Here is a 16360-nt window from a genome sequence, read left to right as displayed (position 1 = left end):
AACCTGGCTATCCAGGAGAGAGCATGAGGAAGGAGCAGCTGCAGAAATGTATGTGCAATGGCATCTGTCATGGCCATCCCTCCTCCCCAGGGGCAACTACCACCACTGCCACAACCTGGAGGGCCTGGAGAGGGGAACAGGTGCGCAGATGCAGATGAGGATGAATTGTAAGGGCAAGATAAGGTAGAGGAGGTGCCTACCTCCAGCGCCCAGAGTGAGTCATGGGTGTGGTGGTTTTTCACCACCGTTGGGGGTGTACCGAAGGCTCGGGCAGTGAAGCTGAGATGCACTGAGTGCGCAGTCATACGCAGTCACAGAAAACCTGGTCTGTACTCCTACTGGGCCACCTCCATGCACCGCCACACCAGATCCAACCACTCAGAAGCTCTGAGATAGGTTGTTCCTTTCTCGGGGAGAAGCAGGTTAACAGCCTGTACCCCATCTTCCTCGACCACTCCTGCTACCACGCAGAATACTCCTCTGGGCAGAGAATCCCAGGGGCCACCTTGCAGACCATTCAGAACGCTGTTGACCCTTACCTTTCGGGGGTCACAGTACTATATTTACACTGCGGAGCACTGAACTACATGGGGGAGCAATTTTAAAGTGCTTTCAAGGCTGCGGTCAAGAAGCATGAGAAACACTGCCACCTACCTTAAATTTAAGGCCCACCCAACATCTTCCTCTGTCCATGTGCCCCTTCGTCTTTGTGGTTGGTGCCCCTTCCCTCCCTTGTCTCCCTTCTCTTACCCACCTTGCCATACCCCTCCTGTAAAAACAAAAAGAGCCCCAAAAAATAGAAAATCACAGAATACAATTAAAAAACGGTTACTTTAGGAGACACATTTCACAGTTAAAAAATAGAACTTAAAAAAAAAAATCACAGGACACCTTGCAGCCGGCATAGTCCACGGACTGTGCTGTAGCCCGCGGACACCTGGAAAATTCCAGGCATGTGGTGGGGGAATAAACATCATTTAAATAGTGTGCTTAAAAATATCATTTATTTCTCTTTTTGGCTTTTATATATATTTTTTCATTATTTGGTTTAATGTACTAAGCCAACAAGTGTTCTACTGAACTTAATTATTTTTTCTAACTTTCACAAAACGTGCTGCTTGTTTTTTTCTGTTTTTCCTTTTTGTTTACTTCAACTACTAAAGAATACTTGAATCCATATTTTATGTGTTCACAGAAACTGCTTCAATGTATTTTGGACGTTTAAAAAAGAATCTGATTCCCAACATCAGTCAGATGCACCCCATCTCTTTGAAAAATGCTGACAATATCAAATTTTATATTTTCATTATGAAAAGATGTCATGGCAACATCCCACAAAAAAGCACATACAACTTTGCTCACATTGCGCCTTGCTTTGTCAATTTGTGGACAAAAGAAATTTGAAAGCCTCCACTTTTGTCTCCAAGCTCTCTGAGAAGAAATTATTTTAGAATATGGAAACAGTTCCATCAACTTTTCAAATGCATCTTTCATTGCAAACTGTAATGAAATTCTGGTAACATAGCCCAAAATATTGCCTCCACAGTGAACTATAATGATGCGCGGATGCTTCAAGTGAACCATATTATCATAAAATGGGAGAAATTCAGCTCACTTCATTCATCGAACTTCATACCATGAAACTTGACATTCATCTATTCCATGATTCTCAGACAAATCACAGTGCTCAGAATACACCTTCATCCAATGGATCCAAGAGTCTCCCAAAATCCATACACTGTTCTTCCACAAAGACATAGCCATAGCCATATTCAGTGCACTCACCAAAAAAAACTCCTGCTACCCTCGCTTCCTGTACACCACACCTAGGAAACCTTATTGGCTGATCCCCCGATGTCCGCAGACATCCATGACTGTCTGTGGTATCCGCAGTCCCCTTTCCATACCAGACATCCTTAAAAGACCCAGATGGCATGTGAGGTGTCCGCGGACTACTGTGGTGTCGGCAGACAACATAGCACAGGGCAACTCTTTTATCCTTTTTACTTTTATGTTTGTAACACTCCCTCATTGGCTGCTTTTGAACAGTCACACAACCATCCACCAATTACATCCAAAAACTCGACATGTAACCCTGTCATCTCAGTTCAACACTTCAGATGTACTCTGGAACTCTCACAGTACATGTCTGCTGTTACTCACAGCCACCTGCATCAGAAATTACTGTAAAACTCTCCAAGATTCCTGTTTGCGGATTTAACAACATCTGCATCTAGGAAGACATAGGACAGGTGTGCTTATATTTTTTAAGTATTTTTGTCAACTCTTTTACAAATGTATATATGCAAGGTTCCTGACACTTTCCCTGTAATAATCTTCGCAATAAGCATATTATCCTTTTTAACCACTCTAACAATTGCCGTGCATTGCAGCATTTAGAACCTGCGCACATCAAGTGGCAGATACAGTGATGTGTGTTTAAAAATGTTTCTTTTTAGGAACATTTTCCTGAAAGTTAAAAAATGTGTATTTTTCTTTGTTTTGTTGCAGAAACACTTGTGTACAGGCGCGTTATAAATGACTCATCGTATCTTATCATTCTATGACTTGTAATTCCACTTCTCCCATTACAGACCTTGGACTATAAGTCCCCGGGTGAAAGACAAAAAACAGGACTGGACTGGAAGATTCAAAACTGAAACATTTATATGGAATATAAAATTGAAAATGCTGTGCACTTACAAATATTTATTTTTATAAGCATTTTTATTAAAGTTAAGAAATGTATATATGCATTAATAGCAGCACTGGGTGTAACTTCTTTGTAAAAGAAAGAAAAAGCAGATGCAAAAGATCTGTACAACATTTTTAAGTGCCACTTAGTGTGTGAAAGGACATGCATACCTGCTAACATGACCCGTTCCAATCTGTAGGTGCTTATCCAGTCCTAGTTTTTGTCTCTCCATTCTGGGACTTGTAGTCCAAGTTTGATAATGGAAAAAGTGCAACTACAACTCCTAGAATGCAAAGAAAAAAACCAACACTTGATAAGCACCTGCATATTGGAATGGATCATGTTGGCAAAAATGCATGTACTGCCTACATATTAAACATCCGCACACCAAGTTCCACTTAAAAATGTTCTACACATTTTTACCATCTGCTTTTCTTTCCTTTTACATATTCTCCATCCATTGTGGAACCCATGAGAAGGTCGTTGAAAACCAGCTGTCATCTGCAATGTCTTCTACTTCATCTTCCATCTTGATGTGTAAGTTCGTCAGCAACGTTATGGCCTCTGTCAAGGTCCCATTCTCTTCATTGTGAGAAGGTATGAATGTGCAACACGATTCCCCGATTTTGGCACAAACACCTCATCCATCGCTGTAATCATGTCCAGGCCATATCATTTCTGAAGAGTCATCAGTCTTATGGTTTTATGGCTCTCAACTCTTCTTTGATAGCATTAAATCCCTTTAAGCTAGTGTTGATTGTCTGCAGGAGCTCCCAGCGAGTGATCTGTAACCACTTTGCATTCGCCATCGTCTGGATCCCTGGCATGAAGATAGTTGTGAATATTGTCGAAGTCTGACTGAACAACCTGTGTTCATATGGAATAGCATCAAAGGATTCTATAGATTTAGCTGAAAAATAATTCTCCCTCTTTGTTCGATTGAGGAATCCAAGTGATCTCCTCTTGCTTAGGTGAGCGCCTGCTTTTGGGAACTCTCCAATGTTTAGGTCAATCTTTGGAATCACCAACACTGGAACATGAACGATCACTATAATACACAGCCCTCCCCAGTCCTTGGGCAACTTCATATAAGCTCTGGATCCACAGGCCCAGTAGTGGTCAATTATCACTACTGTCCCATCCTTCATGCCTGGTACATCGAAAATTCGACCGCACTGTTGATTCATTCCGACTTTTCTCATGCCATTGTATCTGAAACATAGCTCTGCGCTGGCTAGAGGAACTATCTGCAAAGGTCCCCCCTTATGATTGACCCATGTCAGCAACATTGCAATTTTCGGCCAATGATGCTTGCAGTAATTTTCTGCATTATTTGTGACTTTCTCATCATATCCTGTAAGTGCTAATGCCCTACATATGACCAGGCCTTCCTCCCATCCATCCTGAGAAAGCACCGCTCCCTTGATCTGCAGCTGACCTCTCTCCTTGCATCTTCGTATTTCTTCATCATTTTTTCCTTGGCAATCAAGCTTTTTGTTTACTTTCCATCTGATTCCTGCTCCCTTAATTGCAGGCTGTTCATATCTTATCACATGATCTCTGGTGTGTGCTCTCGCTCTTGTCTTCAAATCTTGCACATAATCATCTTCTTCTGGTGCTGTCCACTCGGTTACCGATACCGAGGATGCTGTTCGACCCTGGAACTGACCTCTCGTCTGGCAGAGTGCAAGGTGCGTCAGGCAATGAGCTTTCAGGACTGCTACTTCTATAGCTATGAATATCTTAGAATTCCCCATAGCGTAAGGTAGGAGAGCACAAACATAGCAGATCTCCTTAGAGGTTCTCTCTCCTACCTTTTACATGTGCTGATACCACATGTTGTTCCCCAAATGTGCTGTTCTATCTAAATAATTATTTAATTCATAATCGTCTTCCCTTGTGCTTCTCCTGTGTCTCCGTTTCATGTAGTGAGTGCTTGCAAAATGCTCACGAAGTATATCAGTAATAGTCCTTCCTACAGGGGAAATCACAGGGACATTTGTCTTAGGAATAGGCAACCCTACACAAACTGCTGGTGTAGGGAAAATCACAAATGGCCTTGGTCTTTTGGTAACAGGCACTTCTGCAAGAGTCACTGGAGTGGGGAGAATCAAGGGGACTTCTGCCTTCTTTGGACCAGTAACATAAACCGTGTGTACCAGAAGAATCAGGAAAACAATGATAAGCGCTGTGCATGCATATATAATACACCAATACATTAATCCCTACCATTTACGATTCTCCACCCGTCATTGAGTTTGCCCACTTTCCAAAACTGTGCCATTCTCAGTATTCCTCATTGTGCCTGTGTACTGCTTTTAAAGAAGGAAAAGACCCTTTTAATCAGGTAACTCTGTTAGATGGTCAGGTAACTGCAGGATCTGTTCAACTATTGCCATAAGCAGCCTCCTGATTGCAGGGCCATTTTTAGGATCGTGCAGAAAAACACGTGTATTAGTCCTGTGTCCAACAAGAGCAGGATAAGCGTGCAAATAAAAACAAAAACAGCGAGAAGGAGCCTATGGACATCAACATCAGATAGGGCCATTAGTGAAACTAAACAGAAACTTAGTCAGGACCGAGTCTGGAAATGCATGCGTTTCCAGTCGAACTCAAACTCCATATTTGGCATATTTAGAATTTCAACACTTTCTAAAGTCCAATTCAAAGATTTCTGTAACTCAAGAACTTAGTTTTACCCTCCTGCTATAATATCTATAAAGAGTGATAAAGAGTGTCTGGGATGAGCCACAATCCAAATGTAAACTTGCATTTATTTAATCAGCAACCTTAGCGTCCTTCTTCCTCCTCATCGATCAAGTCTGCACGTGCTGAACTTCTTCTTGTCTTGCTTCCGAATCAATGGGTGGGGGTGTGTCAGTCTCACCAGTGTAAGGTTTTACATCACCCAAGTGTACCAATGCGCATCTCTCCTGGACTTTTACTGCGGAGGGAGTAATGTTCTCAACAATGTAGGGACTACTAACACAAGGCTTGTGCCACTTCCTTGTGAAGTTACGCACTAGGACTGAATCTCCCACAAACAATGTAGGTACAGCCTGTAGTTCTTGAAGTCTGGTTGCTGAATGGTCTTCATCTGTGTCCTCAGACCGACCGCCCACGTGCTTGAGTTGATCTGACATGACAGAGATACTAGCAGCCATATGTGTCAAATAAGTACATAACTCATTTCCTAACATTTCTGCAGTCTTCTGGGCATCACTTCTGCTCCTCAATGGAGGAGACAAGGGCTTTCTCATTTGCCTCCCTGTCACTAACTCATGGGGTGTGAGGTGGTGGTTCGACCCAGGCTGATTCCTTAATGCATAAAATGCTAGGGGAAAGCAATAGAGTCATCCCTTCTTCAGTGACAATCTGAGTTTTGAAATCCTCTCTTTAATAAGAACATTGAGTTTCTCACATATTCCATTCACTTGCAGGTGATATGCAGAAGAAAACATGTGCTTAATGTTCAATAATAGACTGATCTGTACAAATACTTCATTAACAAAATGGGGGCCTTTGTCGGATCTCAGCACCTCACATAGTCCCCATCTTGGAAAGACTTCTCATACTAAAAACTTTGCTGTGCAAGTGGCATCGGGGTGTGTACTAGTACCTGCTTCGATCCACCTTGAAAAGGGACACACCACCACTATCATACACCTATATCCACTACATACTTGCAGCATATCAACATAGTCAATGTGTAAATTCTAAAAGGACCATTCAGTCGAGAAATCACTCCTCTGAATATTCACAGTGTGTGCCCAGCGGTAAACTTTTGACATGTGATACAATTTACTACATAAAATGCAACATGTTCTAACAGGTTTGGTACAAACCAGTCCTCCACAATAGCTGCTGCAGGGCTTTTCCTAGTTACATGCACAGGGTAGTGCAGCTGTTCAAGTGCTACCTTTAACAATCCTACTGGCATCACTGGTTTTCCAGTGCTCTCTTGTCGCCATAATGCTTCAGAAGGGGATAAAGAACACCCCCTTTGCTTCCATAATTCTTGCTCTTCCTGTGGCGCACTACCTTGAACTTCCATCAACTGTGTTTTTGGTAACTAATTAAACCCTTCTTGCATTCCCAAAGTCATAGTCACCCCCTTTCTTATACTAGGAGTATCAAAAGTCGAGATGACTGAAGAAGTTGCAACCCGTTTGGCCTCTCGTCCGCAGCTTTGTTTCTGTGTGAAATAAAGTCTGTTCTCTTAGTATGTGCTAGGCATTTAACTATTGCCACGGCTGCTGGGAGGTGTAGTGCCTTAATAAGCCTGTCCAATAATGCTGCATGTTGGACATGAGTTCCGTCCGCTCAGAGGTAGCCCCTCCTTTTCCAACGTGCTAGCCCTGCGTGCACGGTTGATGTTGCATAAGTGAAGTCACTGTACACCGTCATGTCCTGCCCTTCAAATTTCTCAAGCGTGACAATAAGCGCCACCAATTCTGCTGCTTGTGCCGAAAAATGAGATGGCAGCCTTATGCTTGCCACAACTTAAAATTCGCCATTTTCTCTATGTCTCACTACGGCTGAACCAGAATGCCTTTCCCCATTCATTTGAATCATTTTTGACGACCCGTCAATAAAGAGAATCTCCCCTCCTGACAATGCGTTTTCCTTTACACATGGTATGTCATCATAAAACTCCTCATAGCTGGAGTAGTCAAGCACATGCTCACCCTCTGCCACGGGTTCAGCTACAAATGTGGCAGTGTTCACTATTTTACATCTCACTATCTTAATCACTGGATTCGATATAACTTCTTCATATGCAGATGCTCTCTGAGATGTCAATGTACCCTTAGATTTTTCCAAAATAGCAAACAAAGCATGTTCAACAAACAACGTCATAGAACACCCCATTACAATGCTGGTAGATTTCTCAATGGCGGACATACCTGCTTCCAGCGATTGTTTGCAAGGAAAGTGCCCTCTCATAGCTGGATCTAAAATCCCACTGTAATATACCAAAGCTTTGTACCCTAATGTAGCACTCTGTGTAAGCACTGCTGTCATAACTACTCAGCATAATTGGGAATTCCTAAAACTGGAGCTGTACAAACTGCTTTCTTCAATTCTTCAAACCCTTCTTCCATTTCCTCAGTCCATCCTATTTTATCCATATTCACCTGTGCTTTCTTTAGAGCCTGCAAAAGGGGTCTTGTGTATGAACTATAATCAAACACCCATTCTCTAACGTAGTTGCATAATCCCAGAAATTGCTGCAGTTGCTTTATCGTGTGCAGTTTTTCTGTCCTCATAATTGCCTCAGCTCTTTCAGGTGTGACCTTTTTTCCCTCATGCGAGATCAACTGGCCTATGAACAATACCTCTTCTTGACAATTCTGCAGCTTCTCTTTGTCTACTTTATATCCCTTGTCTGCTAGGATAGTCATCAACTGAATAAAGTCTTGTATGCACTCATCTTCTGTTGTGCTACAAATCAAAATGTCATCTATGTATTGTATCACAATGCTCTTCAAATCAATATTGCCTAGGTCCATCTGGAGGACCCTATTAAAGATCGATGGAGACTCACAGTACCCTTGGGGCAAACGAGTGTGCTTCAGTTTCATTTGGCGAAACGTAAAGGACGTCAAGTCTTGGGAGTCCTTATGCAATGGGATTGAGAAAAATGCATTTTTCAAGTCAATCACCATGAAATATCGTGCATGTGCGGGGATACTACATAATATCGACGCCGTATTCGGAACTAAAGGAAACTCTGCCTCTACACTCTGGTTAATTAGCCTCATGTCCTGAATTAGTCTCCATGACCCCCTTTCAATTTTTTCCACAGTGTACAAGCGGTATTGCACGGTGACTCTGGCATCACTAAGATACCCTGTTCCATTAGTGCTGAAATAGTCTTAAAATACCCTCATCCGCCACTCGAGACATGGGGTACTGTCTTGCTCGAGATAAAATTGCTCCTGGCTTCAGTTTAATCCTAACCTCCCCTACCCCCTTCAATAGGCCTACATCATAGGGGCCTGTGGTCCATGAAGAGATTGGCACTTTTTCCAAGCCTTTGTCAAAAAATGCTGGACGCTGACACATTATCATCATTCGCTGTGGGACCTCTCTTTTCTCTACTCTTGATCCAATATGTAATACTCATCTCAAATATCACTTCATCATCTGCTAGGTCATCTCTAAACATGTCATTGTTGGTGACATCAGTCAACCTACACCCTTCCCCAATGGCAATTACTGTTCTCCATGGCCTGCCCTCGTCATCGGTTCCTTCGAGCATTGCCATTTCCCCTTGTACTATGACTGCTTTCAACCCTAAGGGAATAATCTGTCCCCCCTCTTCGCCCATAGGTATCTGTGGCCTGAACAAGAACTCATCAGGTATTCTCACAGTCTTTCCACTAAGCTGGGTAGCCATGTTAACAGAATAATACGTATCCTATAAAGAAAAACTTCAGGCTCCATCGGCACTGCTTGTAGGGCCATGTGCCCTGTAAATGCAATATAAATTCGCCCACGTTCATATAATGTTTCCTTAGGGTAGAACACACTCTGCCTTCATCAGTGAAAGAAATCATCATGTTAAGTTTTGTCATTAAATCTCACCCCAGAATGCTAACCAGTGTCTGCCGTGAATACAATCATGGAACAGACATATCACATTCTCCTATAGAGACTGGTAATTCGTCAGTAAAAGGAAGTTGACTCGTAGCTCCAGAGAATCATTGTGCATTCATAGCATTACCCGACATTGGGTATTTTCCCTCTCGTATCCATGAACGAGTAACCCCAGTGTCTACTAAATAAGAAAAAAGATTTGCCTCCTATCATTACATCAGCCCTTGGTTCCTCTTGAGGGTCTGGTGTCACCGACAGTACTTAACACATCAAGTCGCCTTGTGAGCTGTCCTATTGTGGATATATGCTCATCCCCGTACCTGTGAAAGGACTTCTTCCCACCACAGTGACACCCCGTATTCTAAGCGTCAACAACTGTCTCGTATTTGCACTCTGCTGTATCTGCATGGGTGCGTGCTGCGACTGTCCTTGCTGTGGATTCAATGGTGCTTGCTGTGGCTACTGTGCTTGTTGCATTTGCGCCGCTTGTGCTTGATACACTGTTTGATCTTAGGAAAACTCATTCCTAGCCTGTGGGCTATATGCTGGAGGATAAGCTGTCCCCCCTCTTGAGAATTGCCCATTCTGTACATACCATTGGCTCCCTCGCATGCGCGCAATGTGCCCTGTCATTCCACATGTCCAACATGTAGGAGGAGCTCTTCTAACTAGCCTTTCTTGATTAACCCTTCTACTGTAGCTCATTCCTCTGCCTCGTGGCATGAACCCATTCCCTTTTGGTCCATCTGGCATTGATTATTCACCTGCGATGCACCCACTGTTTGCTGCATGCCCAACCCTTCTCCGCTTGTCAATACGACCCCTTCTATGGCGTATTTTGACAATTTCCTCTGTGTGATGCTGGAAATGCATCTGAGGGACAGGGCCTCTGAATCCTTGTCCTTTTTCTGTTTTTACCGTGTGTTCTGTCATGTTTTCTGCCCCGGAGTCCATGTGGGACTCCTGGCAGTGCAGCTCTCTCTTTTGGTTTGGTGAACAGACCCATGGGATACCCTTATGGCACCCATGGGTAGGGGTACAACCCTGTGCCCCTAGTGTATGTTTTTGGGCACCTGTGGGTGGCCCCAGAGCAGTGGCAGCTCCGTGCTGAATTTGACAGGTGCTCCGGGTGTCCTCCATTTTGGGGTACCCTGGCCCTACCATTGGGATCAGTTGATTCCTAATAGAAAACAAGATGGCCCCGGTGGCCTCTTGCTTTCTATGGCCTGTTATCTTGTTTTCCCAAAGTCCTGGGAAGCCCTGTCTCTGTCCCTTCCCCCTGACTGGCTGTTGGGTGGAAGTTCCATGTATGGTATTGTTGTGAAGGCCCAGCTAGACTGGCTGGAGCCTTCTCAGTGACTGTATGTTGTGGGTACCTCCTGTGGGTGGGACCTGGGTGAATGGAGTGTGTGACCAATATACACTTCTTGTTGTGGTTGTCTGGTTTCTGGCATGAGAGACAAAGACTGAGACAGTCCTGCCCGAAACTGGCCTGAATGCAGTGTGTAGTGTTGAATGGCTGGGTACTTGTGCCAATCCACATTCCCTGTTGTGAGTGTCTGGAAGGGAGGAGTGTGGCCTGAATGCACTGTGTGCCTGATTGGCTGACTGACTGCATGAATGCCCTGCAGTATGATTGGCTGCTGAGTGTGTGCCAGCAGCGTGGATGAGAGAGAGGATAGTATATCTGGGGAGCTCTCACCACTGGAAAAGTGTTCAGAAGGGACCTTTGGTTGAGAAGCGACCATTGTGCTCCTGAAGCAGCCAGGGAGCTGAGTCTCCACTCTACGAGTAACTAGAACTGCTGATCCTCGACGTCCAGCTGGAAGAAGAAGACTTGCTGTGGCATTTGCTTCGACCGATCCGAAGGCTGATGAGATCGTCGAGGGCTGACCCGAGAGAGGACCTGGTAAGGCGCCCTCTTCCCGTGCTCCGAGGGACCATCGAGCACCGCTCCATCTTCGACCGAAGTGCCCTGGAAGACAGACCCTCGAAAGGCTGTCGACCCGAGACGGGACCGCTGAGGAGATCGAAGTAAAGCACCCGGACATCGACGCCGTCGAAGTCCATTGCCGTCGACCAGGGTTCGCAGGTTTGTGTAACCGCTGGAGGCCCGTCGAAGTTGTGTTGCCCAGCCGTGGGAACCACTTGACGCCGTGCCACCGACGACCGGAGCCGTCCGCTCCTTTGCCTAAGAACATTCAATCGAAGGACTCTCTCGACCGCATCGTCGACCGCTTATCCTGCCGGAGAAAGTCGAGGCCGACCAACGTGCCGAGGAGAAACCTGCCGGTGGGTTTCCTGCCACCCGACGACCTCAAAGACTCGGACGACTCGACGCCCTTGCCGGGCTCCCGTCTCTACAATCTTTGCGGTCCAGAACTATTGTCATCGAGGTGTCCCGCACACCTCCGCCTTGCAGGACGCCGACGCCCCGACGCCGACGAGCACCGCTCGGACGAAGCTGCCGCCTCTTCGACATCGTTCTACCTCGTTTGTCGACGGACGTTCGACGCCCCGTGCCTCCCGCCTGAAAGGGAAGGCATTCAAGAAGGGCCGTCGATTCCCCGTCGCCGAACAGCGAGTCCCTCGACGTTTGTCGACGCCTCTTCGAGGAACTCGACTCCACCAGGTACATTGGGGGGGTAAAAACATTATAGGAGAGAATAAGACTTACAGAGCAATATATGGACTGGGCTTGTGCTATATCTTTCTTTACAGGTTGCCCAGGTGGGGGGATCTCCACACAGAACTGTGCCCAGTGGTAGGGGCCAGTATTCTGCCTATTGCTCAACCATCTTGTTTTCTCTCCTCTCTCTATTGCTGGTTTCACTCTATTGGTCTGTGTGACATTGTACAGTATTGTTCATGCACTTCAATGAGATCTAGGGTGGTACCACTTTAGGATTGTAGATATTTGTCGTTGTAGATTTTGCCGGAGTACAAAGTGAGTTATCATGATGAATGTACATAAGCTTAACTTTTGATTATATAAAGCATGGGTGCACAACATACGGCCCGCGGGCCAGTTGCGGCCCGCCATGCTCTTTTGTCCGGCCCGCGAGGCACAAAGACTTTCCTAATGGAGGGCGGCCCGCGGCCGCCCTCCATTAGGAAAGTCTTTGTTGTCTTCCGGGCCGGACAAAACACTGGCCGTCATTGGCTCAGCACACATGCACCACGTTGCTCCTACGAGCCACGTAGTGTGTGTGTGCTGACCCAATGGAGGGCCAGCACTACGGCTGGCGTGGTCCATAAGGCTTGATGCCGGAAGGCATTTCAGCCTTGGACCACGCCAGCCGTAGTACGATTCCAGCTTACCTGTCGCTTACCTGCCTTCCAGCACGTCTCCGGTAAGTGGTCTGTTTGTGTTTGTGTGTCGGGTCTGTTTTACTTTATGTTTGTGTGTGTATGTTGCGATGGGGGGGTGTCGGATGTGTATGAATGTTGGAATTTGAATGCATTTTATGTGTATGTTGAGATGCGGGGGTGGGGGGTGTCGGATGTGTATGAATGTTGGAATTTTAATGTATTTTGTGTGTATGTTGAGATGCGGGGGTGGGGGTGGGTGTCGGATGTGTATGAATGTTTGGATTTGAATGTATTTTGTGTGTATGTTGAGATGCAGGGGTGGGGGGAGTGTCGGATGTGTATGAATGTTTGGATTTGAATGTATTTTGTGTGTATGTTGAGATGCGGGGGTGGGGGGGTGTGTCGGATGTGTATGAATGTTTGTGTTTGAATGTATTTTGTGTGTATGTTGAGATGCAGGGGTGGGGGAGTGTCGGATGTGTATGAATGTTGGAATTTTAATGTATTTTGTGTGTATGTTGAGATGCGGGGGTGGGGGTGGGTGTCGGATGTGTATGAATGTTTGGATTTGAATGTATTTTGTGTGTATGTTGAGATGCAGGGGTGGGGGGGTGTCGGATGTGTATGAATGTTTGTGTTTGAATGTATTTTGTGTGTATGTTGAGATGCAGGGGTGGGGGGAGTGTCGGATGTGTATGAATGTGTTTGAATGTATTTTGTGTGTATGTTGAGATGCGGGGGTGGGGGGGTGTGTCGGATGTGTATGAATGTTTGTATTTGAATGTATTTTGTGTGTAAGTTGAGATGCGGGGGTGGGGGGGTGTCGGATGTGTATGAATGTTTGTGTTTGAATGTATTTTGTGTGTATGTTGAGATGCAGGGGTGGGGGAGTGTCGGATGTGTATGAATGTTTTGATTTGAATGTATTTTGTGTGTAAGTTGAGATGCGGGGGTGGGGGGGTGTCGGATGTGTATGAATGTTTGTGTTTGAATGTATTTTGTGTGTATGTTGAGATGCAGGGGTGGGGGAGTGTCGGATGTGTATGAATGTTTTGATTTGAATGTTTTTTGTGTGCTGAGTTGGGGGGGTGGGGGTTCGGGTCTGTATGGGTGCATGTTTGTGTGTGCTGAGTTGGGGGGGTGGGGGTTCAGGTCTGTATGGGTGCATGTGTGTGTGCTGATTTGGGGGGGTGGGGGTTTGGGTCTGTATGGGTGCATGTGTGTGTGCTGAGTTGGGGGGTGGGGGGTTCGGGTCTGTATGGGTGCAAGTGTGTGTGGGTGGGGGGTTCGGGTCTGTATAGGTGCATGTGTGTGTGCTGAGTTGGGGGGTGGGGGTTCGGGTCTGTAAGGGTGCATGTGTGTGTGCTGAGTTGGGGGGTGGGGGGTTCGGGTCTGTAAGGGTGCATGTGTGTGTGCTGAGTTGGGGGGTGGGGGTTCGGGTCTGTATGGGTGCATGCTTGAGAGTGTGTTTGGGGTATAGTGTTTGGTTGGGGGTGAGGGGGCCATGGGGCATAGTGTTTGGGTGAGGGGGCCATGGGGCATAGTGTTTGGTGGGGGTGAGGGATAGGGGGCATAGTGTTTGCTTGGGGGTGAGGGACAGGGGGCATAGTGTTTGGTTGGGGGTGAGGGGGCCATGGGGCATAGTGTTTGGTGGGGGTGAGGGATAGGGGGCATAGTGTTTGGTTGGGGTTGAGGGGGCCATGGGGCATAGTGTTTGGTTGGGGGTGAGGGACAGGGGGCATAGTGTTTGGTTGGGGGTGAGGGACAGGGGGCATAGTGTTTGCTTGGGGGGTGAGGGACAGGAGGCATAGTGTTTGGTTGGGGGTGAGGGACAGGGGGCATAGTGTTTGCTTGGGGGGTGAGGGACAGGGGGCATAGTGTTTGCTTGGGGGGTGAGGGGTGAGGGGGCCATGGGGCATTTATTTTTTTTTTTTTTTTTATTTTACATTTATAAAGCGCTCACACAGCCCGCAGGCATCGAGGCGCTGTTACAGGAATTGTTATTAGTTGTGTAATTTCTTTGTCTTAGTTACGTATTTATAACGCGCTTAAACACTCGGAGGTTTCTAAGCGCGGACCCGGGGATCGAACCTGTTGTTGCTTTGTGTCGTCTTGCTTCCAAGACGCGCACGCTGCCGCTGTGCTATCCTCCCGGGACGTTTGGTTGGGGGTGAGGGATAGGGGGCATAGTGTTTTCATTAGGCGTGGGGGCCATGGGGCATAGTGTTTGGTTGGGGGTGAGGGATAGGGGGCATAGTGTTTGCATGAGGAGTGGGGGCCATGGGGCATAGTGTTTGGTTGGGGGGTGAGGGGGCCATGGGGCATAGTGTTTGGTTGGGGGTGAGGGGGCCATGGGGCATAGTGTTTGGTTGGGGGTGAGGGGGCCATTGGGCATAGTGTTTGGTTGGGGGTGGGAGCCATGGGGCATAGTGTTTACTTGGGGGTGAGGGGGCCATGGGGCATAGTGTTTGGTTGGGGGTGAGGGGGCCATGGGGCATAGTGTTTGGTTGGGGGTGAGGGGGTCATGGGGCATAGTGTTTGGTTGGGGGTGGGAGCCATTGGGCATAGTGTTTACTTGGGGGTGAGGGGGCCATGGGGCATAGTGTTTGCTTGGGGGTGAGGGACAGGGGGCATAGTGTTTGCTTGGCGGGTGAGGGACAGGGGGCATAGTGTTTGGTTGGGGGTGGGAGCCATGGGGCATAGTGTTGCACTCCATGAGTGAACTCAATAATAAAGCTAAAACAGGCACAGTTAGGAGATGTACATCCTTTGCTTTTTTGAGGAAACCTGACTCAACGAAGGCCATACCCCTCTTGGGCAACCCAAACAGCAAACTATAGCAGTCCAAAATAACGGAATGTCCAATCAATGGTCAATAAAATATATATAATTTAATTAAACAGACGATATACAATAACTAAATCGAAATAGATTATAACAATGGAAAATGTGTAGTACAAAATGTAAGTTTGAAATGCAATAAAAATCGTTACCCCTCAAAAACATATTCTTTTTCCATGTGTTTAATACAAATTGGGGGTTTAAAAAGCCTCCTGACATGTCCCGCCTACCGCCCCGCCCACTTTTACTTTTCGGCCCACTATAGCCCTCATGTAAGGTACTTTCGGCCCTCTGTCAAAATCAGTTGTGCACCCCTGATATAAAGACTGTGTTCTAACCAATACAGAGTGTGGATATTCCTTTGTGGGGGCTTGGGGATACACTGTACTTAAGAACCAGCCTGCATCACCTCCTGAGAAGCTAGGCCTTGATTGCTCTACCATTGCTACCGAATAGAGAATCTTGGCTGGGGTCTCCTGTGCCTCTCCTCCACCATATAGGGAGCGGAAGTACAGACACCCCCCACCGGTCGTAGAGGCCCGTCTCTCACACTGGTGGCAAGCGGTGGGATGCTTATGGTTTTAAGAATCAGTGTATAACCGTGCCACTTACAAAGGATATTTGCCCTTTATTGAATTAAGGTTTAGTTGTGTACAAGGTAACTGCATTACAAACAATGGAGTCTATTGCGAATGGCAAATTAACTCGGATGAGCTTGGAGGCTCTCCAGAGTGCTTGTGAAGCTAGGGAGTTAGACTTTGTGGATAAGTCTAGGGCTGAGCTGATAGCTGCCCTGGTGGACTACCAGACTGATAGTGAAACTCTTGATGAGGGGGGGAATGCAACCAATGAGGACTCTGCCCCTGGGGTTTCAGCTGAATCTATTTCTGGGAATGCCGCCATTCCTGC

The sequence above is a fragment of the Ambystoma mexicanum genome, chromosome 5p (assembly GCF_040938575.1).
Source record: "Ambystoma mexicanum isolate Mex_15411 chromosome 5p, UKY_AmexF1_1, whole genome shotgun sequence".
NCBI lineage: Eukaryota > Metazoa > Chordata > Amphibia > Caudata > Ambystomatidae > Ambystoma > Ambystoma mexicanum.
This window is presented reverse-complemented; position numbering follows the sequence as displayed.